A 23,236-nucleotide genomic window follows, 5' to 3' on the forward strand; every position below is an offset into this window, starting at 1 on the left:
GCCTTCTTTCTCCCTGCACTCATTGTGAGAATTGTCTCTGAGAGGATAGTTAAGTGAGTTGTTTTCCTGTATCCACGCCCATCTCTACACGCAGGGGTGGGGTGGGGTGGGGCGGGGGAGTTCTATTTTGTTTACTATTTCTGTGGGAGTTTGGTTTGATAATATTAATTGATTATGTCAAAAGAAAACTCAGGAAAAGTTTATAAGCAAGAGGGACAGTCTTGGCCTCCCGTCTTATATGTCTACATTGTTCGTGTTTAACCAGATGGCCCCATGGCATTTGCTGAGAACATCATATTCCAAAGTATAGCTTCCTCACATGCCATAGTATGTCATCTTTGTAGATATATATCCTGATTATGAATAATTTCGCTATCAACTGCACCACTTTCTAATATGGAAGCAAAACTGATTGATTTTTTTCTATTTAAGTTAGAAACAATCTTGTTTCACATGTCAATCCCAGCTCCCTCTCCCTCCCCTCCTCCCCTGCCCTCCCCACCAGGTCCCCCAGTCCTCCACCCAATCTCCACTTTGAACCCCAGGGAGGGTGAGGCCCTCCATGGTGAATCTCCAGTGACTGTCATTTCATTTAGGGCAGGGTATAGGGCCTCCCCCAAGAGTCCCAGCTGAGAGAGCATCCCATATTGTGTCATGGACAATCAAAGTCTATTTGTACACCAGGGATAAATACTACCCAAGGCCCCATAATTTGCACTATCATTTAATTAATAGTTAAATGAACTTCCTTAGGTGTCCACTAGATGGAACTCTTAGCTCACAATCGGCTGTCACTAAACCTAATATTTTATTTTTATTCAGACATTTTTACTACTTGAGGAAGGAATGTAATGCTGAAATATAAGATAATTTTGTGTTTTAAAATCTTAATTTTAAGTAAAATTTAGCAAAGTATACTTGAGTGTGGCCTTTAAATATATGATCTGCATTTTAAAAAGACGATAGTGGCCAAACAGCGATCCTGGATTATTGAATGCACCAAACGAAAGATTTATGTAAGCCTACACTTTGAAACAGGCTGGCGTGTAAAATGTAGCAGCTGTAAATAAGGTGGGAACCTGACTTCTTTAACCACAACTCAACTTCATTGCTCCATTTGCTTAAACAAAGTCCTTAGGTTGTAGTTTACAGAAATCAGGAAACCATTCCCCAACCAGAAAAAGGTCTGAGTTTGACCTGAGCTGATGTCGATTACATGAAAACAAATTGCAATGTGTGACAAGCACTTTCAAAGCAATGAGTACCAGATGACCTGGCTGCCTGCATTTGATGCATGACAATTAGCATGGAATGTCTCCTTCTGCAATCACTAACATTAGCGTTGGCCATATGTGTCAGTGCTCAGGTACAGAAAGATCTTAATGCTTCAAACACAGTTCAGATTCCCAGGAACACAGTCAGGACACTCACTCCAGAGACCACATGTTGTGAGATGCACTCAATCCTACTGGCTATGTCCTGGAGAGAGCAAACCAACATAACTAGCACAGATGTCGTAAGAAGAGCAGCTGTTACCTCTAATAATCTTGGAAAGAAGGGTCGGGGAAGGTGGAGAGTAAGACCCTGTCTTAGCTGGTGAGGGGCTGGTGGCAGGGCGCACCCGGAGCAGGTTATCCAAGGCCCCTTGCCCTCTCCCAAGCACATCATTCAGATGTCTCTGTCTGCACACTCCATTTCAGCAGCACAGTGTTTCTTTGAGAATTACCATCCTTGTCTACAGCTAGGCAGAGCCTCAGACAACAAGGTGTCTGCTTCATGGACAGCTGCAAACAGATGAGCGGAGGAGGAGCAGCTCAGGACGCTCAACTAGGACCTCTAATGCTTCCAAGACTGGGCAGGTACAGGCTCTCTTTGATGACACCTAATGCTGACAACTGCATCCTGTCCTTGCAGCGCTGGTTCCCATGCTGGCCCCAGAGCTGTGAATCTTCGTCTCATCCAAATCCTGGGCCTGATAAAATGGAGAGCTGTTTCCCCGGTAGTAGGTGGAACCACAGGCAACTAACTAACAGGAAAGACAGCTTGTGTGTGGGGAAAAGTGTACTGACACTGCTTGAGTTTAACTGTGCTTTCTACAAGGACTCTGTAGAACATCCCCGCTTAACCACCAATACCACGTTCTCTCCATTATCATAATCACACAGTGAGGACAACGGGAGGGAAGACAGGCCTTTAATCCACTCAGCTTTAGTAGGTTTAAAGTCAGATAATGATGGTGTCACTTTCTCTGAGCTCCTCAATGGACCCCAGCCAGGTCCTGAAGCCTTACAGAGTCAGGCTCTGGGTTATTGGCTCCATGGAAGATGGGAGGAAATCTCCTCTTCACCCTATGAGAAAAGCGGGACTCATGAACACACAAGCAAGAGATTCTTCCCATGTTTGATGTTAACTGTCTGAACTCATTTTCTAAGATTGCAGTAAAGAAATGCCTCAAATACAGTGACTTAAAGCATAGATGAAGCCAGAAGACAAAGGGAAAACTCAGAATGCTGATAGAGTGACAGTCCCTTGCTACTCCAGATGGAACCCGTCCTTGCCTGCTCTCCACTCTGGTAGAGCTGCCTTTCCTCTCTGCTTCGGTTTTTGGTAGGTTTATTGGCTACACCTGAATCTGTTGATATTTTAAGTAGCATGTGTGGCCCATTGGTCCCACAGTTAGCACCCAGCCCTTAGGCCAAGGCTGGCACCAGCCCTGCCACTGCCATCAAACGTAGTTTTTAACTAAGTCTCTATCATTCAATTTACCAATAAAGGTTCAGGAGTTGGATGTTGGGGTGAAAACCTGCTAGCTCAGAGAGGCCAAGAAGCTGACCTACCTTTTTGGCTGGATACCCAGCAAGAGAGCATCTCTCTAGCCATCCCCAAACAAAAAGACTACAAAACTCCAAGTCCCTCCCTACTCCTTCCTAGGCTTCTCTCTATCCATCTTTCTGTCTCCTCTGTACTCTCTTTGGCTAATTCCTGTCAACTAGCTGTTGACTCTGCCCCCTGATCAAGATTGATTTTATTAAAACAGTCTCAGGTTTCAAATGCAATGAAATACCCCACGAGAATATGTCCCTTGGCATGTAGCTGTATCATTCCCACTCTACCTGTGAGGTGGCTGTCATTCTATCAGTGTTATCTGTTTTCACATGGTCTTCCCTCTTATAAGGATCACCAATGTTAAGCATACAGCAGTGCCTCACTTGATTGCATGTGTGAATACCCTAGTTGCTAAGAAGGTCACATTCTCAGGTACAAAGGAAGGAACACCCCAACATATCTTCACAGGGACCACAGCTCACCTCCCTTACATCATTGCTGCTGCTGGCTAAGAAGTCCAAGATGAAAATCAGATTTTTAAGACAGTGCATATATATACTTTTTAAAAGTGATTTATTTCTGCTTTACTAATTTCCTTCTCTAATGATGTCTCTGAGAGACACAAATGCATATAGTTATCTGCATAGTCACCCTACAATTTCCAGCCAAGAATCTTCAAGACATAGTGCAGTCTAGCCAAGAACTCCCCATCGAGTGAAGAATAAACTTGTCTTTTCCACAGTCTCCCAAACATAGCACAGGCATAGACACACACACACACACACACACACACACACACACACACACACACACGACAGAGACAGAAAGAGAGAGAGAGAGACAGCATGCATGTACACACACTATTAGAGTAAATATAAACATAAATATAAATATAAACAGACAGGTAAGATATTTAGTTGATTTTTCTCTTATCGTTTCACCTCAGTTCCTGGTTTTTCCCTCCTTGATAATAAAATTTCTTTCAATATTGAGAACTTAAGCTACTCTATATAGTTCATTTTACTTAATATTTCTAGATGAGGTTACTTTAACAAAAAATGAAACTAGTTTAAGAATTTAATATTGTATCAAAACAGATGATACCTGTGTGGCACTATCATCAAAACAAAAAAACAGATTTATTTTATCTACCTTCTTAGTCACAAGTTGTTATGAAATATCAATATTGTTTATGAAAAAGGCAGCAAATTGGATTTTCTTTGGGGGTGATATGGCAGGCAGATAAGATGCTGACTTGGTGAGAGCCGGGGAATGAGAAATGGCGGCATAATAAAGCAAGACAAAGAGCTGAAGCAGAGACATGCACCTCTGTAAGAGCTGCATGAAGCCACAGCCGATAGAAGGCCCCAGCAGCTCCCCAGCCATGTTCCCAGTACTGCCACAGTGGCCAACAGAGAAGTGTCTGCTCCTCCTGAACAAGAGCTACAAAACCGGCAGACTAGGGAGGTACTAGCTAGACGGCGGATGCTCAAGTGGGCCTGGGTACACTGGGAAAGTTCTGGATGTAGAACCAGACATGTTTTTATTTACCCATAGCCCGATCTTATCAGTGCATGCAAACTCCATGATCTTTGAATAAGACATTTCCAGATGGCCATGAAAGACCACATGTTGTTTTGTGCAGAGGAACTTGTTAAGCAAAGTTATCATAGCATAATAGAAATAAGTAGACTGCTTACCTGCCATGGTAGAGACCCAACGATAGCATTCCATACCAGGAGGATAGATTCTAAAAGGGAAGGAGACATATGATTAACCTCAACAAAGGCCACACGCTGGTCCTCAACTTATATCATGAATACAGAGTGTTTGTGTGACCATCATACTGCCTAATTCTTACATACTCACAGTCTCATATACACTGTTTCTGGAATAATGTGGTAGCAGGTTTAATAAAACAGATGGTAACATTCAGCACAGTTAGTTGTGGTCACACAGAGGTGTGGAAGGAATTTGTTAGATGTGTAATCAATGTGACTCACTACCAAGACAGAAGTTTTGGACATTAAAGGCTTTTTCAACATTAAAAATCTACAGAGATCATTTTTGGCACTGGTTGAGGCACTTGTACATTTACAATGGATGGTATATATAGAAAAAGATAATGTCAGCTGAAGATTGACATGGTGGGAATTCTGACATTGGTTGTAACAGGACTCAGGTCATCTGCACAGTCTCTCAGAGGCTCAGTTCTCTGGCATATACAATCAGGGAATTGGATTAGGTAGTTTTGTGAAGATTTAGGATCATTATTTTTCCAGTGTCAACATAATAAATATTATTTCTTATAGCACTCATTGTGGGAGAAATGCTCAGAGAGAGAGAGCATCTCCTAATGGGACACTGGATAAATCACCTTTAGCTGTGCACTCTTTATTGTACATAAACAGTTGCTTTCTGTAGAAACCAAATTATGTCAGAAAATAAATTGAAATGAAAATTGAAAGTGGAATATTTTATTTATAGTTAATGGGCTATGTGCAGTTCATACTTATTCTGAACCAACAAATGCTGCACAGGGCATGTATTTTAATAAAACTTAATAACCGTGGGAGCAAAACAAAAAAATTAAACATGTATTTATGGAATACACCCCAGTTCCTAAGCAACAAGACATTGTTCCAATAAAAAACAAAAGTAGATAATTACAGATCCAGGTATATTTGGTCTTCTGTGTCTAAGGAAGGGTATCTGCAAGAAATAGAACTATGCATGACTCCTAAAGGCATCTTTGCATGCAGTAAAAGCAGTGCAATGCCTCCCTATGTCCTGGACTCCTGCAGACTTCAACGCACACTGTTGGCAACAGTTGATAGATGAGAGTCCATGGTTCCTGACCTAGCTTGTTGTTGTTGGAGTAATCTGTTCAGCATGTATTGCTCCATTTTGGCATTCAGGGTAGAAGCAAAAGGAAACAGAGCAGATATCAATCACTCACTCACCAACTTGGATCTCAGTCCAGTTGCCTAGAAATATCCTCAGGACAAGTCCTGTGCTGTGGCATGCCACCTGTGGAGTCAAAGGATGTCCACTGTGCTGATTTATGTAAGAACTTGGTGACTCAGAACTGGTGGAGCTTCAGTGGTGACTGAATCAGTCAGGCTCTAGATTATTCAGCTCATGATGCTACGGTGTCTACTATTCTTTAGATTCTAGCTCATTTCTCTACTAATATAAAATACTAATATATAATTTCCTACTGCTGTAAATCAAGCAATTTAAAAAAGTGGGTTTTCATTTGTCATTAAACTCTTACAATTTAAGAAACTAAAATAAACCAGTAAAGAAGTAAACAGTTGGGGGCTGACCTCTTCAAATACTGGCAGTGGGAGGCTCTCATGATGGAGTCAGGATGGAGAGGATTTCTGACTCACCAAAACTAATAATACTAAACAAAACACAGTAACATCCTGCAAGCTCAACAAAGACCAAAAATTTGGTATCCACACTTTGGAAAACCACCTCGTGTTATAATATCCATAAATTAAAATTCATAAGGAAATTTGAGTACACATATTGCTTCTACCCTAAACATTCTATTTATAATAGAATTGCTGCCAGGAAGCTTACAGGAGTATTCACTGCAGTATGGTGTTTTTTTTTAACACAACAAAAGTGGTAACAGTCTAACAGCAAATGAAAGGAGGATGGGTAAGTATGTTACAGGAAACTAAAGCATTACAAACTATACATAGTGGAAAATGAGGAAACTACGGATATATGTGTCAGTAAGAAAAAAATCTTGAAAATCATACTAAATGAAAAACATTTAAGCTGTAAGAGGACATCATTCACATGGATTTAAGAATTATTGAATATTCCTACACTGTCTTAGTTAGGCTTTCTATTGTTGTGAAGAGACACCATGACATGGCAACTCTTATAAAAGAAAACGTTTAATTGCATAGCCTATAGTTCAGAGTTTCAGTCCATTATTATCATGGTAGAACATGGAAGGACACAGGCAGACACGCTACTGGAGACATAGCTAAGAGTACTACATGCTGTGCAATTAGCGGGAAGTGGTCTGTCTCACTGAGTGTGGCTTGAGCATAAATGAAACCTCGAAGTCTGCCTCCACAGTGGCACGCATCCTCCAACAAGGCCACGCCTCCTGATGTGCCACTCCCTTTGGGGTCATTTTCCTTCAGACCACCACATACCCCGTAGTTATCAATATCTGATAACCAGCTATGCACACAAGTTCAGAACTTCATGGAAACTTCTGTAAGGGAGGTGTGGGGCAGGACTGAGGCATTATAAGAAGAGCTTGCGCTACATTTACACCCAGACACACACACACACACACACACACACACACACACACACACACACACAAGAATAAACAAAAAGGAGGTTGTCAATTTGAGTGGGCAGGAGAGGAGTTGTAGGGGTGTACCTGAGAAGTGCTGGAGGGAGAAAAGGGAAGAGATAAAGTGATGTAATTCTATTTGAATGTGCTAAATACTGAATTATACTACTTAAGTTATATTACCTATGAATCAATTTTTCTTCCTAAATATTTGGATTAGGCACAAAGTGTTTGAAAATTACATGTGTTCATTATATTATTCAGCATATTGCCTTAGAGTTGGAATAGGAACAATGAGAGATCAAATAGCCTAAGAGGTCTCAGAGGATGGCGGACGTAGAAAAGGCTAGGAGAGGACTGTCTGTACCAGTGAGAAAGTTAGCACTGGAGCAATGGCCACCAAACAAACTTCTGACTTTTAAAGTTACTTTTTTCAATTGGTGGCAAGGTAGGATATTTATCTAAATAAAAATCACCAAGAAGGTGGGATATGCAAGGAAAAGTCATAACTCGAGAGGTGGCAGTCATCAAGGATGTGAGATGGGACTGCACTCAAAGCACATGGGACATTTGACTCCTTTTTTCCCTTGTTTTAAAATTTAAATTAGAAGCAAGCTTGTTTTACATGTCAGACCCAGTTCTGTTTCTCTCCCCTCCTCCGTGCCACCGACCAACCCCCTATCTCATCCCCTTTCTGCTCCCCTGGGAGGGTGAGGCCTTCCATGGGGGATCTTCATAGTCTGTCATATCATTTGGAGCAGGGCCTAGGCCCTTCCCTTGTGTGGCTGAGAGAGTATCCCTCTATGTGGACTGGGCTTCCAAAGTCCATTCGTGTACTAGGGATAAATACTGATCCACTGCCAGAGGCCGCATAGAGTGCCCAGGCCTCCTAACTGACACCATGATCAGGGGGTCTGGGTCATTCCTATGCTGGTTTCTCAAGTATCAGTCTGGGGTCCATGAGTTCCCCTTATTCAGGTCAGCTGTGTCTATGGGTTTCTCCAGCCTGATCTTGACCCCTTTGCTCATCACTCCACCCTCTCTGAAACTGGATTCCAGAGTTCAGCTCAGTGTCTAGCTGTGGGTGTCTGCCTCTGCTTCCATCAGCTACTGGATGAAGGTAGTCATCAATCTCATTATCGGGGAAGGGTTTTTAAGGTAGCCTCTCCACTATTGTTTAGATTGTTAGTTGGCGTCATCTTTGTAGATCTCTGAACATTTCCCTAGTGCCAGATTTCTGTTTAAACTTACAATGGCTCCCTCTATTATGGCATCTCTTTTCTTGCTCTCTATTCTTCCCCTGACTCGATCTTCCTGCTCTCTCCTATCCTCCTCTCCCCTCCTCTTTCTCCTAATTCCCTGCACCCCCCCATGCTCCCAATTAGCTCAGGCAATCTGGTCCCTTTCCCTTTCTCCAGGGGACCATGTATTTCTCTCTTAGGGTTCTCCTTGTTTCCTAGCTTCTCTGGTGGTGTGAATTGTAGGCTGGTACTCCTTGGCCCTATGTCTAAAATCCATATATGAGTAAGTATATACCATGTTTGTCTTTTTGTGACTGGGTTACCTTGCTCAGGAGGGTTTCTTCTAGTTCTATCCATTTGCTTACAAATTTCAAGATTCCATTGTTTTCTTCCACTGAGTAGTATTCCATTGTGTAGATGTACCACAATTTCTCTATCCATTCTTCAGTTGATCTAGGTTGCTTCAAGGCATCTAGGCTTCTTCTAGGTTCCAGCTATTACAAATAAAGCTGCTATGAACATAGCTGAACAGATGTCCTTGTTGTATGAATGTGTATCTTTTGGGTATATGCCTAAGAGTGGGATTGCTGGATCTTGAGGTAGACTGATTCCCATTTTTCTGAGGAACCTCCATCCTTATTTCCAAAGTGGCTGTATGAGTTGGCACTCCCACCAGCAGTGGAGGAGTGTTCCCCTTTCTCCATATCCTCTCCAGCACAAATGGTCACTAGTGTTTTTGGTTTTAGCCATTCTGACAGGAGTAAGATGGTATCTCAGAATTGTTTTGATTTGCATATCCCTGATGGCTAAGGATGTTGAGTACTTTCTTAAGTGTCTCTCAGCCATTATAGACTCCTCTATTAAAAATTCTCTATTTCTGTACCCCACTTTTTAATTGGATTATTTGGTGCTTTGGTGACTAGCTTCTTGAGTTCTTTATAAATTTTTGCAACAAGCTCTCTGTCAGATGTGGGGTTAGTGAATATATCTCCCCATTCTGTGGGTTGCCTTTTTGTCTTGTTGACTGTGTCCTTTGCCTTATAGAAGCTTCTCAGTTTCAAGAGGTCCCATTTATCAATTGTCCATCTTAGTGTCTGTGCAACTAGTGTTACTTTCAGAAAGTGGTCTCCTGTATCAATTCCTTTAAGGGTACTTCCCACTTTCTTTTCTAAGAGGTTTGGTGTGGCTGGATTTATGTTGAGGTCTTTGATCCATTTAGACTTAAGTTTTGTGAATGGCGATAGATATGGATCTTTCTACAGTCTTCTACATGCCTGCATCCAGTTGGGGGTATTTAATTCCTATCAAGAAAAAATGCTACATGAGGCAAAGCCTTGATAATTAGCACCACATACATAGTTACATTTGTAACTTAAAGTGAGAACATAGTTATTCGGAATTAGTTGTTTTGGGAGGCAAATGGTGCTTGTCTGTTAATCCCGCACTCAAGAGGCAGAGGCAGAAAGATTGACATAGTTGAAGGCCAGTCGGATCTCTATAGTAGGTCTTAGGAAACCTGAGATATTATGTAAGACTGTGTTTTTTAACTTTCCCACATGAAAATAATTGTTTAAACACAAAATACAAATGAGAGAATTATATGTACATATTGTAACTATTACTTGAAAAATTTTTACTAGTACATGAAAATTTTATGTACTGATCTCAAAGTTCACAAAACAAGTCTCAGGAAGGAATTACAGCAAATTACTTAGCTCTAGCAGTGATTTCTTCCTATCCAAGGGCAACTGATTTCAGAATACTTATGGATATCATAATATGAGGATGATTATGAATCTCTTATTTAAAATATCATGGCATTTTCATTAAAGCTATGTTAATCTTCCCAAATAATTCAAATCATATCCAGCATCCTAGTTAATATCAGCTGTCAACTTGACACAGCCTAGAGTTATCTGAGACAATCTCAAATGACAAATTAACCAGACAATAGGCATGTGATTAAGTCTGTGAGGGATTGTCCCACTTGCTAATTGGTAATGAGCCCACACCACTGTGTTAGCAACATCCCTCGGCTGTATTAGAGAGTTAGTTGGGAAACAAGCCAGAGAGTGAGCCAGTTAGCAGCATTCCTCCATATCCTCTGCTCAAGTTCCTGCCATGATTTGTCTAAAGATGACCTGTGACCTGGAAGAGTAAGACAAATAAACCCTTTCCTCCCCTAAGTTGCTTTTGATCAGAATATTCTGTTTTGATTAGGAATGATTGCAGGAAGAATGGTGTGCACACTCAGTTCAGATGCAGCATTTTTCCTACAGGATTTCTTTCTGCAGTTGATTAAGTCTGTAGATACAGCCACGGACAGGGAAGGCTGACCAGACTTACAATTTCAAAACAATTCTGAGATACCATCTCACTCCTGTCAGAATAGCTAAAATAAAAAACATCAATGACAGTTTATGCTGGAGAGGATGTGGAGAAAGGGGAACACTCCTCCACCACTGGTGGGAGTGCCAACTCAACTTGTACAGCCACCTTGGAAATCAGTATGGAGATTCTTCAGGAAAATGGGAATCAGTCTACCACAAGATCCAGCAATTCAACTCTTAGGCATATACCCAAAAGATGCACATTCATACAACAGGGACATCTGTTCAGTCATGTTTGTAGAAGCATTATTTATAATAGCCAGAACCTGGATGCCCCTCATCTGAAGAATGGATGGAGAAAATGTGGTACATTTACACAATGGAGTATTACTCAGCAGAAAAAAAAAATGGAATCTTGAAACTCGAAAGCAAATCGATAGAACTAGGAGAAACTATCCTGAGCGAGGTAACCCAGTCACAAAAAGACAAACATGGTATGTACTCACTCATATATGGATTTTAGACATAGAGCAAAGGAGTACCAGCCTACAATTCACACTACCAGAGAAGCTAGGAAACAAGGAGGACCCTAAGAGAGACAGACATACATGGTCCCCTGGAGAAGGGGAAGGGTACAAACTAACCTGAGCTAATTGAGAGCATGGGGGAAGGGAGGGGAGTCAGAAGAATGGGAAGGGGAGAAGAGTAGGGGAGAGGAGGAAAAGAGAGAGCAGGAAAATTGAGTCAGGGGAAGAACAGAGAAGAGCAAGAAAAGAGATGCCACAATAGAGGGAGCCATTATAGGTTTAAAGAGAAATCTGGCACTAGGAAAATGTCCAGAGATCTAAGGTTAACCCAAGTAATAATCTAAGCAATAGTGAAGATGCTACCTTTAAAACCCTTCCCCGACAATGAAATTGATGACTACTTTATATGCTATCCTAGAGCCTTCATCCAGTAGCTGATGGAAGCAGAAACAGACGCCCACAGCTAAACACTGAGCTGAACTCTAGAATCCAGTTGCAGAGAGGGAGGAGTGATGAGTAAAGGGGTCAAGATCAGGCTGGAGAAACCCACAGAAACAGCTGACCTTAACAAGGGGGAGCTCCTGGACGCCAGAGTGATAGCTGGGAAATCAGCACAGGACTGCTCCAGACTCCTGAATGAGGACATCAGTTTGGAAGTCTGGTTAATCTATGGGGCCTCTGGTAGTGGATCAACATTTTTCCCTAGTATACGAATGGTCTTTGGGAGCCCACTCTACATAGAGGGGATACTCTGCCAGCCTAGACATATGGGACATGATCTAGACCCTGCTCCAAATGATATGGCAGACTATGAAGATCCCTCCCTGGGGAGCAGAAAGGAGATGAGATAGGGGGTTGGTGGGGGACAGGGGAGGAGAGGAGGGAGAGGGAACTGGGGTTGACATGTAAAACAAGCTTGTTTCTAATTTAAATTTAAAAAATGAAAAAAAACAATTAAATAGATCTTCTCCAAAAATAACGTGTATTGGCAACAGGCCATGGATGCTAAAACCTTCCAGGCTAATAAAAAAAGGAAAATTTCATTATTATGAAATATCAATGTCTAAAAAATGTCATGCCAGAAATAAAACAAAATAAAATGGGCCCCAATTAATTTCCTGTTTCTTTTATTCCTGATGAGAGTGAAGCACCATATCTCTCTTCAAGGCTGAGATGAGGCTACGATGGGCAGGTGATGGACAAAAGGACCATCTCAGAGTGATTTCACTGTCATTTCTCTGGAGGACCTTCTTACTTACAGATAATTCTGTAATTGCAATCTCATTATTCCCTAACTAGTAATATGTTCGGGCCAAGTGATCATAGCTTTATTATCATGAGTATGAGTCAGTTCTCTAACATCTATTACTTTTCTCAGAAATATTATCTAACAATCCCATCATTTCACAGCTCATTAACACCTGCACAGGAAATGAGCATATTGAAGTTGAGTAGAGAAAGAAATTAAAATTAAAAAATCATTGTATCTTGGAATCAATTTTGCTAATGTTGAATACATGGAGGAACAATGCTTTGGGGTGGAGTCTGAAGATCTTAAACTATGCTATCTCGGTTCCTCACGTATCTAGCCATTTAGATGTCCTACTCTCCTCCCTAAAGTTCTGAAATGAGTTTCAAAATAATCATCAATTAAGATCAACTACCAAAAACACATGAGGGCTGGAGATATATGACACTACACGACCTATGGAGGATATATAAAATAATCCCCAAAGGTGTCCATATCGTGATGCCTGGGCTGAAGTGTGTGTGAGGGGGAGATCGTAACATTAGCATGAGGATCTTGATATGAAAAGAGTATTTTGTTTTACCTAGGTGATTACTCTGTATTCACAGGGATCTTTACTAAAGGGAGGAGATGCCATGAAGGAGTCAAAGAACAGAGAGGCTATGGGCCCATAATCCAAGGAATGGAGGTAGTTCCAAGGATTTGGCAGAGAGCTGGTTCAGCAGACAAAAGCACCAAGAAACTCTGGCAACCTGGGTTGCCACATAAAAAAGCAGCGTGTCATGCCTGGCATCTTAACTACAACAGTGTTATCAAGAGCACTGATCCAAATCTTGAGAGAGAGAGACAGAGACAGAGACAGAGACAGAGACAGACAGACAGAGAGAGACAGAGACAGACAGACAGACAGACAGACAGAGACAGACAGAGGCAGAGAAAGAGAGACAGAGAGAGACAGAGAGAGAGAGAGAGAGAGCACATACCTTAAAGGTCATCTGACCTTGACAAGAATGTGCTACTGTAGTCTCTCTCTCTCTCTCTCTCTCTCTCTCTCTCTCTCTCTCTCTCTCTCTCATAGACTAAAATATTAAAAACAGTGTCTTCCAGACACAACAGGGTAGCTGCATATATAAACTCTCAGCAGGTGTGACAACATCCACAAGACCAGTTGAAGCCCAAGCCAACATAAGTTCCAGAATGAAGACGGGAGGTGGACACAAAGAAATACTCAAGAAGCTATTGACAATTGATGGCTTCTGGAAGAGGGTGAGTCAGTGTTCTTTGAAAAGTATTGCCTTGGATACATCAGCTATCATTCAAAACTGGGACCCACAACTGGCTGTGTAGGTAGTGCATCTGGGATTAATTGGGGGAGAGAGTGGAAACAATGTTGTATAAAACTCTCAAATCACTAAATAAAGAAAAAAAGAAGGAAAGGTTAAGAAGTACAGAAGGAAAGACAGAAAGAAAGAAAGAAAGAAAGAAAGAAAGAAAGAAAGAAAGAAAGGAAGGAAGGAAGGAAGGAAGGAAGAAAGAAAGAAAGAAAGAAAGAAAGAACGAAAGAAAGAAGAAAGAAAGAAAGGAAGGAAGGAAGAAAGAAAAAGCAATGAAGGTGACTGTCACTTGAGGAGTCTGTTCCTATGCTTGGGTATACCTTGCTTTCTACAGTTCTTCTTAAAAGAGACCACATCCACTCTCTCAGACATGCATGTCTCTCTTCCTGGGCTCTCTCATTTAACCCTCATTCTTAAGACTATACTAAAATATTTTTGTTAAATCCCAATTCTGCTTCATAAAAAAAGAACAGACAAAACAACACAAAAGCAATGGAACAGATGTGCCTTTGTAGCTTGCAGGAGGAGCACAGCCACAAGATCCAATTTACAGGCCTTTTTAAAATTTAATTAAATTTGTTTGTAGGCAATTTCACTAAGTTCACAGTGAATACAGACTGTTCTAACTCTGTCCTCCCTGCTCCTCCAGTCTGTTTCCCCTTTCTCTACAAATCTCTCTCACACATTCATGTCTACTCATACTGTTTTGTAAGCCACTGAGTTTAATCAAGGCTGTTTGTATAACCATGAACCATGAGTTTGGGGCTATTCACTGCAGGCTGGTGGGTTCGTCAGTGAGCACACAACTAAAAATAGTGAGTTTTCACTTCTCCCAGAGTCTATCAACACCTGATAGTTCAGAAGTAAAGGTAGATTTTGGAGCTACTTCACCGGTGATGACTTCTGTCAACTTGACACAAGCTAGAGTCATTTGGGAAGAAGGACTCTCCATTGAGAAAATGCCTCCTTAAGATTTGCCTGTAGGCAAGTCTATATTCCCTTTTTCTATTTTTTCCATTTTTTAAGGACTTTTGGTCCATAGGGTTAATAGCTGTGCTATACAACTATACATTTGTGCTAGTTTAACCCACAAAACAACATTGGTTAGCAACAAGAGGGAAGCTCTGTCCCATGTCTAAAGGCTGTAGTGGGACATGTGTCATGGTTTTAATGAAGAAATCCCTAGGATTTTGTAATTCTGTCATTGTTCAATTCTATGCATTGTACAGAAATGAGCTTTCTGTTCTGTTGTCATCATGTTTTCCATTAGAGAATAGAAAAAGAATAATAACTTAAAAAAGAAAAATGAACACTCCTTAGACTCAGAAATGAAAAACATCTGCAACTGAGACCGTTTCTAGTGAGCAACTGAGAATCTGGAGATAATTGTGTCCATGCTCACAGAAAAGATGCTCACTGTTCTCACAAGACAGTCGAAGCTTCTAGAACATTGTGATTTCCCAAACCAGAATGAACAGCATGCACACTCCCCATTTGTTTCTTTTCTTTGGGTTCTCAAAAACCTCTAGATAGTATAAGACATCTTGGTTTAAAACAATCCTGGTCCTTATTTTGTTATTGTTTTCTGCTGAGAAATGCTAAATTAAATATGCAAAATAGCATGGTTGCTTCTGTTAATTGCTCCAGCACGTTCAGAACACAGTCCAAATTTTTGACAGAGTTCCCCAGTGTTTTCAATTTAAAGGAAATGCATGGGAAGAAATTGAAAGTCGACCTTGGAAAGAGAACTTTACTCTAACAATAGTTAAATCATCTAATATAATATATATACATATATATATATATATATTAACTGATGCTGTCCATCGCTTACTGAGCTGAGCCTCCAGGACTCTTCTCATCACCAAGTGAACCTCCCCACCCCCGAATGCCATGATTGTCTTGCACAGAATTCCCTACTTAACAAAGTTTAGAGACTTGGAAAATTTCTAAGAATCTTCCTTATCAACCATCATTTGCAGAGAAGTGGGATAAGTAATTCAGTCAACTTTAATTTGGTTGTGTGGAGAAATGAATACTGTGAATAATGTGGGCTGTTAACATTGGCTATTATAAACTTTATAAGACAATGTCCTAGAAAAAACTGCTATAAATCCATGACAGACACTCAACCCCAATTATTTGTGAGTCTTTAAATAGCTTTACACACACACACACACACAGAGAGAGAGAGAGAGAGAGAGAGAGAGAGAGAGAGAGAGAGAGAGAGAGAGAGAAAGTGAGAGTTAGAAAAGAAATCCTGTTTTATATGAATATAAAACAAGGGACCAAATAAAATATTCATAATGCCAAGCTTGCAGCCTTCAATACATGCTCTTTCTAGAATACCAAATATAATGAACACTCCAATTAGAAGTAGATTCTGCATTTTTTTATAATCCATTCATATTTTACATTACCTGTGTGCCTGCATGCTATATATAGCTGCCCTTTCCTCATGTAACCTTCAGCTGTCTGGCATGAATTTTAAAGCTCCCTTCCCAAATGCTTAAAGCCTTTTAGTGTTAAATAAGCCCTCCATGACATTTACAAGTCATACCATTTACAAGAGTACACTGCTGTCTCCGTGTTTATTCTCCATCCATCGCAATAAAATGTGGCGTTTAATGCTTTCTTGATTATTACTGCAGTAACAAGTGACACTTTTTATAGGTGATTTTCTCTTTGGACTTTCATCCTTGATACTTGTTAAATAACAACGTGTATTTTATGCTTAAAAATGTTGAATTCCATAGAATGATAAGCCCAAGCACTTCCTTGGACTTGTGAAATACATAATACTACAGTAAATAAAGACAAAAATATTGAGGTGTAAAATAGACTGTCTTTCTAGAAACAAAGGTTGTTTGTTTACTTGGATTGTTAAGACATTTATCAATTAGTGCTGAAATCATTAAAAGTTTACCATTTCTTGGTAAATATGCAAGTTGAACATTAGCATATATACTCTGCAAATATGCATGCAGGTTATCATAGCTGTGTGGGTCAGTGTTTTGTATCTAGTTTTGAACAATTCCTCCCATCAGGAAACAGAGGGAAAAAGAAAAATATAAGTCCAGTTTTATAGTTTAGAAATTAGACATATGTCTTGTAATTATAAGCTTTTAGTCATTTTAATAGATCATTTATTTGTTATAATGATTACGCAAGGTAAGGGGCTTTGAAGCTTAATATATTCATGGTAATTAAATTCAAGAAGCCCTCCCAGGCATCAGCCTGGGAATCCAGCATGGGACTGATCAAGACCCCCTGAATCTGGGTGTCAGTGAGGAGGCCTAGGGAATCTATTGAGCCTTGGGCAGCAGATCAGTACCCATCCCAAGTATACACACGGACTTTGGACTCCCATAGAACAATGTGAGGTGCACTCTCACCCTGAACTCTTGGGGAAGGGTCTGAGCCCTGCCCTATATGAAATGACAGACTATGCACACCCCCATGGAGGGCCTCACCCTCCCTGGGGAAATGAGGGGATAACGGGGGGGGGGTTGGGGGGAGGGCACAGGAGGAGGGGAGGGAATGGGAGAGGGACCTGGAACTGACTTGTGAAGCAACCTTGTGTCTTATCTAAATTTAAACTGGAAAATAAAATTAAAAAAAATTTTAAAAAACAGCAAAAAAAATTCAAGAAGCCCAAGAACCAATCACAGTTTTATCTGTATGACGAGTAATATGACTGTGACTATCCAGTCCCCCCCAAAAGAAAAGAGACAAGTGAGTCAATCCTTTAGAAATGTTCACTTGAATCCAGGCATGGTATGCACACTTTGAATCCCAGAACTCAGGAGTCAAAAGCACATAGATCTCAATGAATTCAAGACCAGCCTTGCCTATGTAACAAGTCCTACACAGTGGGAGTGCTGTCTCTTTTTCAGAGGACATGGGGTTAGTTCCCAGCACACACAGGAAGAACCACCATCATCTATAACTGCAGTTCCACAAGATCCAGAGCCCTCTATTGGCCTCTATGGGTTCCAGGAATACATGTGTTATACATCCATACAAGTAGGCAAATATTCATATACGTTCAAAACCTATTCACTCATTTTTTGTTTCACTTTATATCTTTTACATAATTGTGAAAATCCATTAACAGTCTTAAAGAGAACAGCGGTATTCTTCTTATTGGAGAATTCTATACTCACTTTCTTGTGTCTTAGACTGCAAATACTATCTTTAGTTTTTCTCTTTTTTTTTTCAATTTTCAAATGATGATTTCTGGAAGAGAGCACAAGCAATACTGTGAGGGCTACTACACCCTGCCTGCCATATCTGCAACTGACTCTTCAAATAATGATTCATTGTTGCCTCCTGATGTGACAACTGGCTGAGGACGGCTGTGTGAAGGAGAGGGCCCAGGAGAGCAGTGAGAAGGACACAGAAGCAGAGCTCCAGTGACAGATGACACAGATCAGAGGGATGCCCCTCATGAGCACTCTGCCTAGAAGAGAAGGAGGAAGATGAGGGAGATGATCGAAGAGTGTTGGAGGGCAGAGGGCAGCATGAAGCGTCCCCGTTGGACAATCCCACATAGTGTGAGCCCAGTTCTGCTACTGATGCTGTAAGGGAGAGCTGAGTGCCACATACTAAAAATGAGGAAAATGACACCCAGACACGGGTCAAATCATCCAAGCCATGCTCATACTGATTATCACTAAGGTGTTGTATTTCTTGATTTGGAAACTCCAAGAAATATGCAGACTTTAGGCACATCATCAAGACTACACTGGAGTGAATTGCAGCAATTTAAAATGTTAGCTTCTGATTTTAGAATTCACTCAATTTCCTTATTTAAATTCAATGTCCCTGAATTGCTTGTAAAGTGAACAACATGAGGAATGCCATTTTTTAAGGAAAATCAATAACCATTATATGCTTTCTACCACCCTTGGCTCTCTGAGACGATATGAATATATTCATATAGCAGGTGTAGCGTGAATCTAAACCTCTGGGGGAGGGGATTAAATAAAAAAATTTCTGAATCTGAACCAAATAAGAGAAAAATGATATGAGCTCTACAATACAAAAGCCTATTATAATGATACCTCCCATCATTTCTTCAGTTTGGCTACAAGTTGGGTACTACCTGGAGACCATGATCTTATCGTGCACTGAATGCTTTACAAACAGTAGAGCCCATGGTATGTCCTACACACAACACCAAATTAGAAAGGTGTAGTTTCTGACACCGTGGAGAGTGGACTACAGTGAGGCACAGGGGCAAACAGGAGCACAGCATCGACTCATCACGTAGCCTCGCTGAAGCAAGCAGGAAAACAAGAGGTTTAGTGGGCAAACAACAATTCTCTGAAAACGTTTGCTAGTCATTGCCTCTGGAGGATCAGACCTACAGAACGAGTGCATCTAAAGGGGATTTTCTGGGTTATGTTGGTCAGTGTGGTCTGAAGGAGCCAACACAAGTTGGCTCACACCAGGGAAGCCAGGAACCCAGTAGTTGCTTGGCTTGTGAAGCTGGCTGCCCTATGAATCCCAACCTGGAACCAATGGCCTAAAGGACTCCTGGAGAATAGCCCCACCAATCAACGATGGAAGGCCAAAGAAGCTGAAATCAGCCCCAGCAGCTGCAGCCACCAAGTAGATGAGGTTGCCATGTGACTGTGAAGGCAAGCAGGCAAAAACAAAACTGCCTTCCTCCACTGCCTTTTAGCAAGGCTGTCCTGCACTCAATGGTGCTGTCCACATTCAAGGTGGGGCTTGCCACTTCGAATAATCTGGTCAAGAGAATCCTTCCCAGATGGACCCAGCAACTTGCCTTTAGACGAATCCAGTTCCCATCCACTTGACAATCATGCAATGGGATCAAATGTCTTTCAAGACAAATGTTCAGATGTTAAGTTAGTGTCCCAGCAATAAAATAGTTCTCTCAAACTTCTACACAGAATCTAGTGTCTAGTATCAGGAAAGAACAGACTTAAGTGTCTATTCCATTCCTTATATTAGGATTTGAGAATCTTATAATGAATGTGCTTCTTTGGAAGCATGCACTTATTTGAGAAATAGCTACTGAGCCTGTACTCCTAGGCACTAAATAATGAAGGACAACTGGGGTAGAGGTGATACCCACTCTAACTCAGTGTCATATGCTTTGCCAACTCAACAAATTAATATCATTCTTGTTTGAGGAATTCTGCTGCTTTTTAATCTTAATAGGGCACAAAGAGCTCCTATCCCTGAAAGTAACTTTTCCCAGCCTCCCTTGCAGCTAGTCATGATGATGTATGAGTCAGATTCTACCTGCCAGCTCTCTTTAAAGAAAACGAAGAGGCTGTTTATATCCTACTCTCAATGGTAACAACAGCAGTGACTATTCAGTGACAATGGATCATTTCTTATCAGAGTAGAGTTAGTCCAGAGACTTGAGTCTAACTTTCCAGTTCATCTACAGTTCTAGAAGCTATCACATATATTTTTAGTGAATATGTTTTTTCACCTAATGGACTTCTTTTTCAGAGACGCATAATCAGAAGAGCAACCAGCAAGGCATGAAGCCATCAAGAGAAACAGGAATTAGAGCAATGAGCATCTCAAGACCCAAGGGATTCAGCAGTGAATTTCTCCAAAAATTATTTCCCTGTTTAAGCTAAAGAAGCATGTTCATTTTGACGTTGAACTCCCTCTGTTAAGTATTTGTTTTAATCTTTCAATTGGACCATGAAAAGGCTTCACAGATGAGACTTAACCAGTGCACACTCAGTTCTCAGAGTCTCACAGGTCTAGAGGCTCAGAAGGACAAGCTCTCAAGATGCCAGCAGACTTTCCTGAGGCTCCTTTCTTGACTTATGGATGATCAACCTCTGTATACTGGATCTTCCTGGGTCAGGGGGAGTGGCCTCTTCTTTTTCTCAGAAAACCACTTATCCCACCATGAGTACCCCACCATCATAACATTATCTACCCTTGGCTACTTCCCAAAGACCTCTTCTCCAAAGCCATAACACTAAGGTTATGGCTTTAACACATAATTATTGAAGAACATGTTGCCTATAGCAATATTGTATCTAGGCATGTTTATAATCAAGAATGATCAACATCAAAGTTATCACCAAATTGTGCTGGTCATTATAGACTCTTTCTCCACCAGGGACTCCAAAGATTTTACACCGATGAGGAACTTATTAGGGGCTCTACCTTGGCCTCATAGACTTCTTAAATGAATTCACTCACTGTATGACTTGCGTGTGTTGCAAACCCAGTGTTGTCGGCTATTCACAGAAGTTGTTCCCTTACATATCACTGTGTTTGGGCATCGACAGACTACTTCATAATGACACTACACTTGGATGACCTTTGGGACTGCCTTGAGAATGGGCCCTTCTGACCACCTTTGTAAGACATCTGAGGGACAAGGGTGCTGAGCCCATTTCTAACCTTGCACCCACACTTCTACATAGGCAATCTCAGTGAATGACCAAGCACAATGACACAAAGGAAATCCTACTTTTTTTCCAGACATAACACTTCTGTAACAGCGATATCCTGTGAGAACTTTGTAGAACTGCGCTATAGTCTAAGAGGCTTCCATCCAACTTTCCCTCCTTCTTTCTTTTCTTCCTCTCTCCTCCCTTGGTGAGGTTTGCATCATTATCCCCTGATATCCTAGCCTCTGTGTGCTCCCTTTTTTTCACTTGCTCGTAGGCATTTCTCCTTGTATGGTTTTCCCACCCTTCTTGGATCTGTCCACCATGTGAGACCCTGACTTACATCCATTTGTGACTCTGGTCACTATAGCCCATGAAATCCATTCTGCTACAGGAGAAAAACAATTGCACATGGATTACCTATAAGATATTCTGGTGACAGACATTGTGTGGGAATACATTGCTACCCAATCCAAGGTTATAGAGAAAGTTGTCTTGACGGGGCTCTATAGCAAAGGCCTGAGATTTTATATTCATCTTCATCTCGAATTCTTTGTACAGGAATTATTCTATTTTACTTCTGAGCTACCTGATAAATACAGCATCAGAAAGAACTAAATGTTCAGAAGCTGTGACCATTTATTAGAACATGTGGGATGACTGCAGCTGTACAACTGCCTACATAGTTTTCACTAAGAAAGCCTATACATTTACAGATGTGTAATTATGTATAATTATGCTGAAGTTTGAGGAGTTAGACTTAAAGTCAGTATGTCATTTTGTAAATTGAAATCCAATAAGTAAACACTAAGTGTGTCTTAGTATATGGTGAGCTTTATAAGCTGTATAAGTCATAAAACACAGTGTCTACCTCTTCAGCACTTACAAGATCCTTAGGAAAATAAAGATGAGTCTTGGGAGTGTGGAAGAGAAAACAATACAGGATAGTTCAGTAATGGCCCACCTTTTATATAAAACCAGACACTAGGGAATGGGTACTTTTTTGGAAGGTAGACGTGCTCTAAAAAGATAGAATGGAAGAGAAGAAACTTGAAGCAGTGTATTGCTTAGGAAAATTTGATAAAGTATCCAGAGACTTGAGGAGAGATGTTATCTGTAGGAGCCAGAATGTGACTTCTAATCACCAAGCACTACAGAAGTTACAAGGAGGCTTATCTAGGTGGTGGCACCCAAAATTATCATATGATGGTTTACAATGCCCTGTTGAAAACATTTTGTTGCACCAGGTAGTGGTGACATTCCTTTAATCCCAGAAAATGGGAGCCAGGGGCAAGTGGATTTCTCAGAGTTTTTGGGCTGCCTTGTCTAAAGAGTGAGTTCTAAGACTGCCAAGGCTACGCAGAGAACCCCTGTTTCAATAAAACTAACAAAACAACAACAAAACTATCTTATTCAGTCTCTATGCAAGAAGTTCTTGAAGGTCCAGACTGGTGTCTATACTCTGTTTCCTTGAGACAGAGAATTATAGAGAGTCAGTCATTTTTTTGCAACATTTCTTCCACCAATTTACACCAATTTTTGGCCTTTCATCTTGCCTAGTCCCCAAACTATTGTGACTGGAGATGCTTGAAATCACTCCCATCTTGTTTATAAATCTTTGTTTTCATTTAAATGGGGTTGTTTATAATTGGCTAATGATCACAGCCGATCTCTTGTTAATGGTAAAAAGGGGAATTATGTTATGGGTATTGTTTTTCATTTATTGATACAAATTCAAGGTCAATTTTGTGATGTGTATATTTCTCCTTTTGATTAAGTATTGTGCTTATACTGATCTTTTAAAACATAATGCATAATTAAATACAGAATATAGATAGTTACTTATAATAGTCAGAACTTATAGTTAGGTTAGTTAGGTTTTCTAGATATCCAGAAATATATTTGAGATAGATAAACAGTCTTCAAACCTCTCAAAGACCTTCAGAAAATGGCATTTAAAATGGTTTAGGGCTTTTCGTGACAATGAGAAATTTCT

General features: G+C 40.7%; 1 long non-coding RNA gene across 2 annotated transcripts in view; it reads right to left on the reverse strand.

Annotated features, from left to right (window-relative positions):
• Positions 1-2,176: 2,176 nt before the first annotated feature.
• LOC110341582 overlaps positions 2,177-23,236 on the reverse strand; it is a 61,557-nt gene continuing 40,497 nt past the window's right edge. Inside the window, exons 1-3 of one of the 2 annotated variants that reach the window (XR_002383550.2) lie at positions 18,007-18,085; positions 4,527-4,576; positions 2,177-2,348 (exon numbers count right to left, since the gene is read on the reverse strand). This is a non-coding gene — a long non-coding RNA (uncharacterized LOC110341582). Of the gene's footprint in view, positions 2,349-4,526; positions 4,577-18,006; positions 18,086-23,236 lie in introns of those variants that run through there. The other variant, XR_002383549.2, reaches the window with a different exon arrangement.

Source organism: Mesocricetus auratus, unplaced genomic scaffold, assembly GCF_017639785.1.
Source record: "Mesocricetus auratus isolate SY011 unplaced genomic scaffold, BCM_Maur_2.0 Super-Scaffold_100008, whole genome shotgun sequence".
NCBI lineage: Eukaryota > Metazoa > Chordata > Mammalia > Rodentia > Cricetidae > Mesocricetus > Mesocricetus auratus.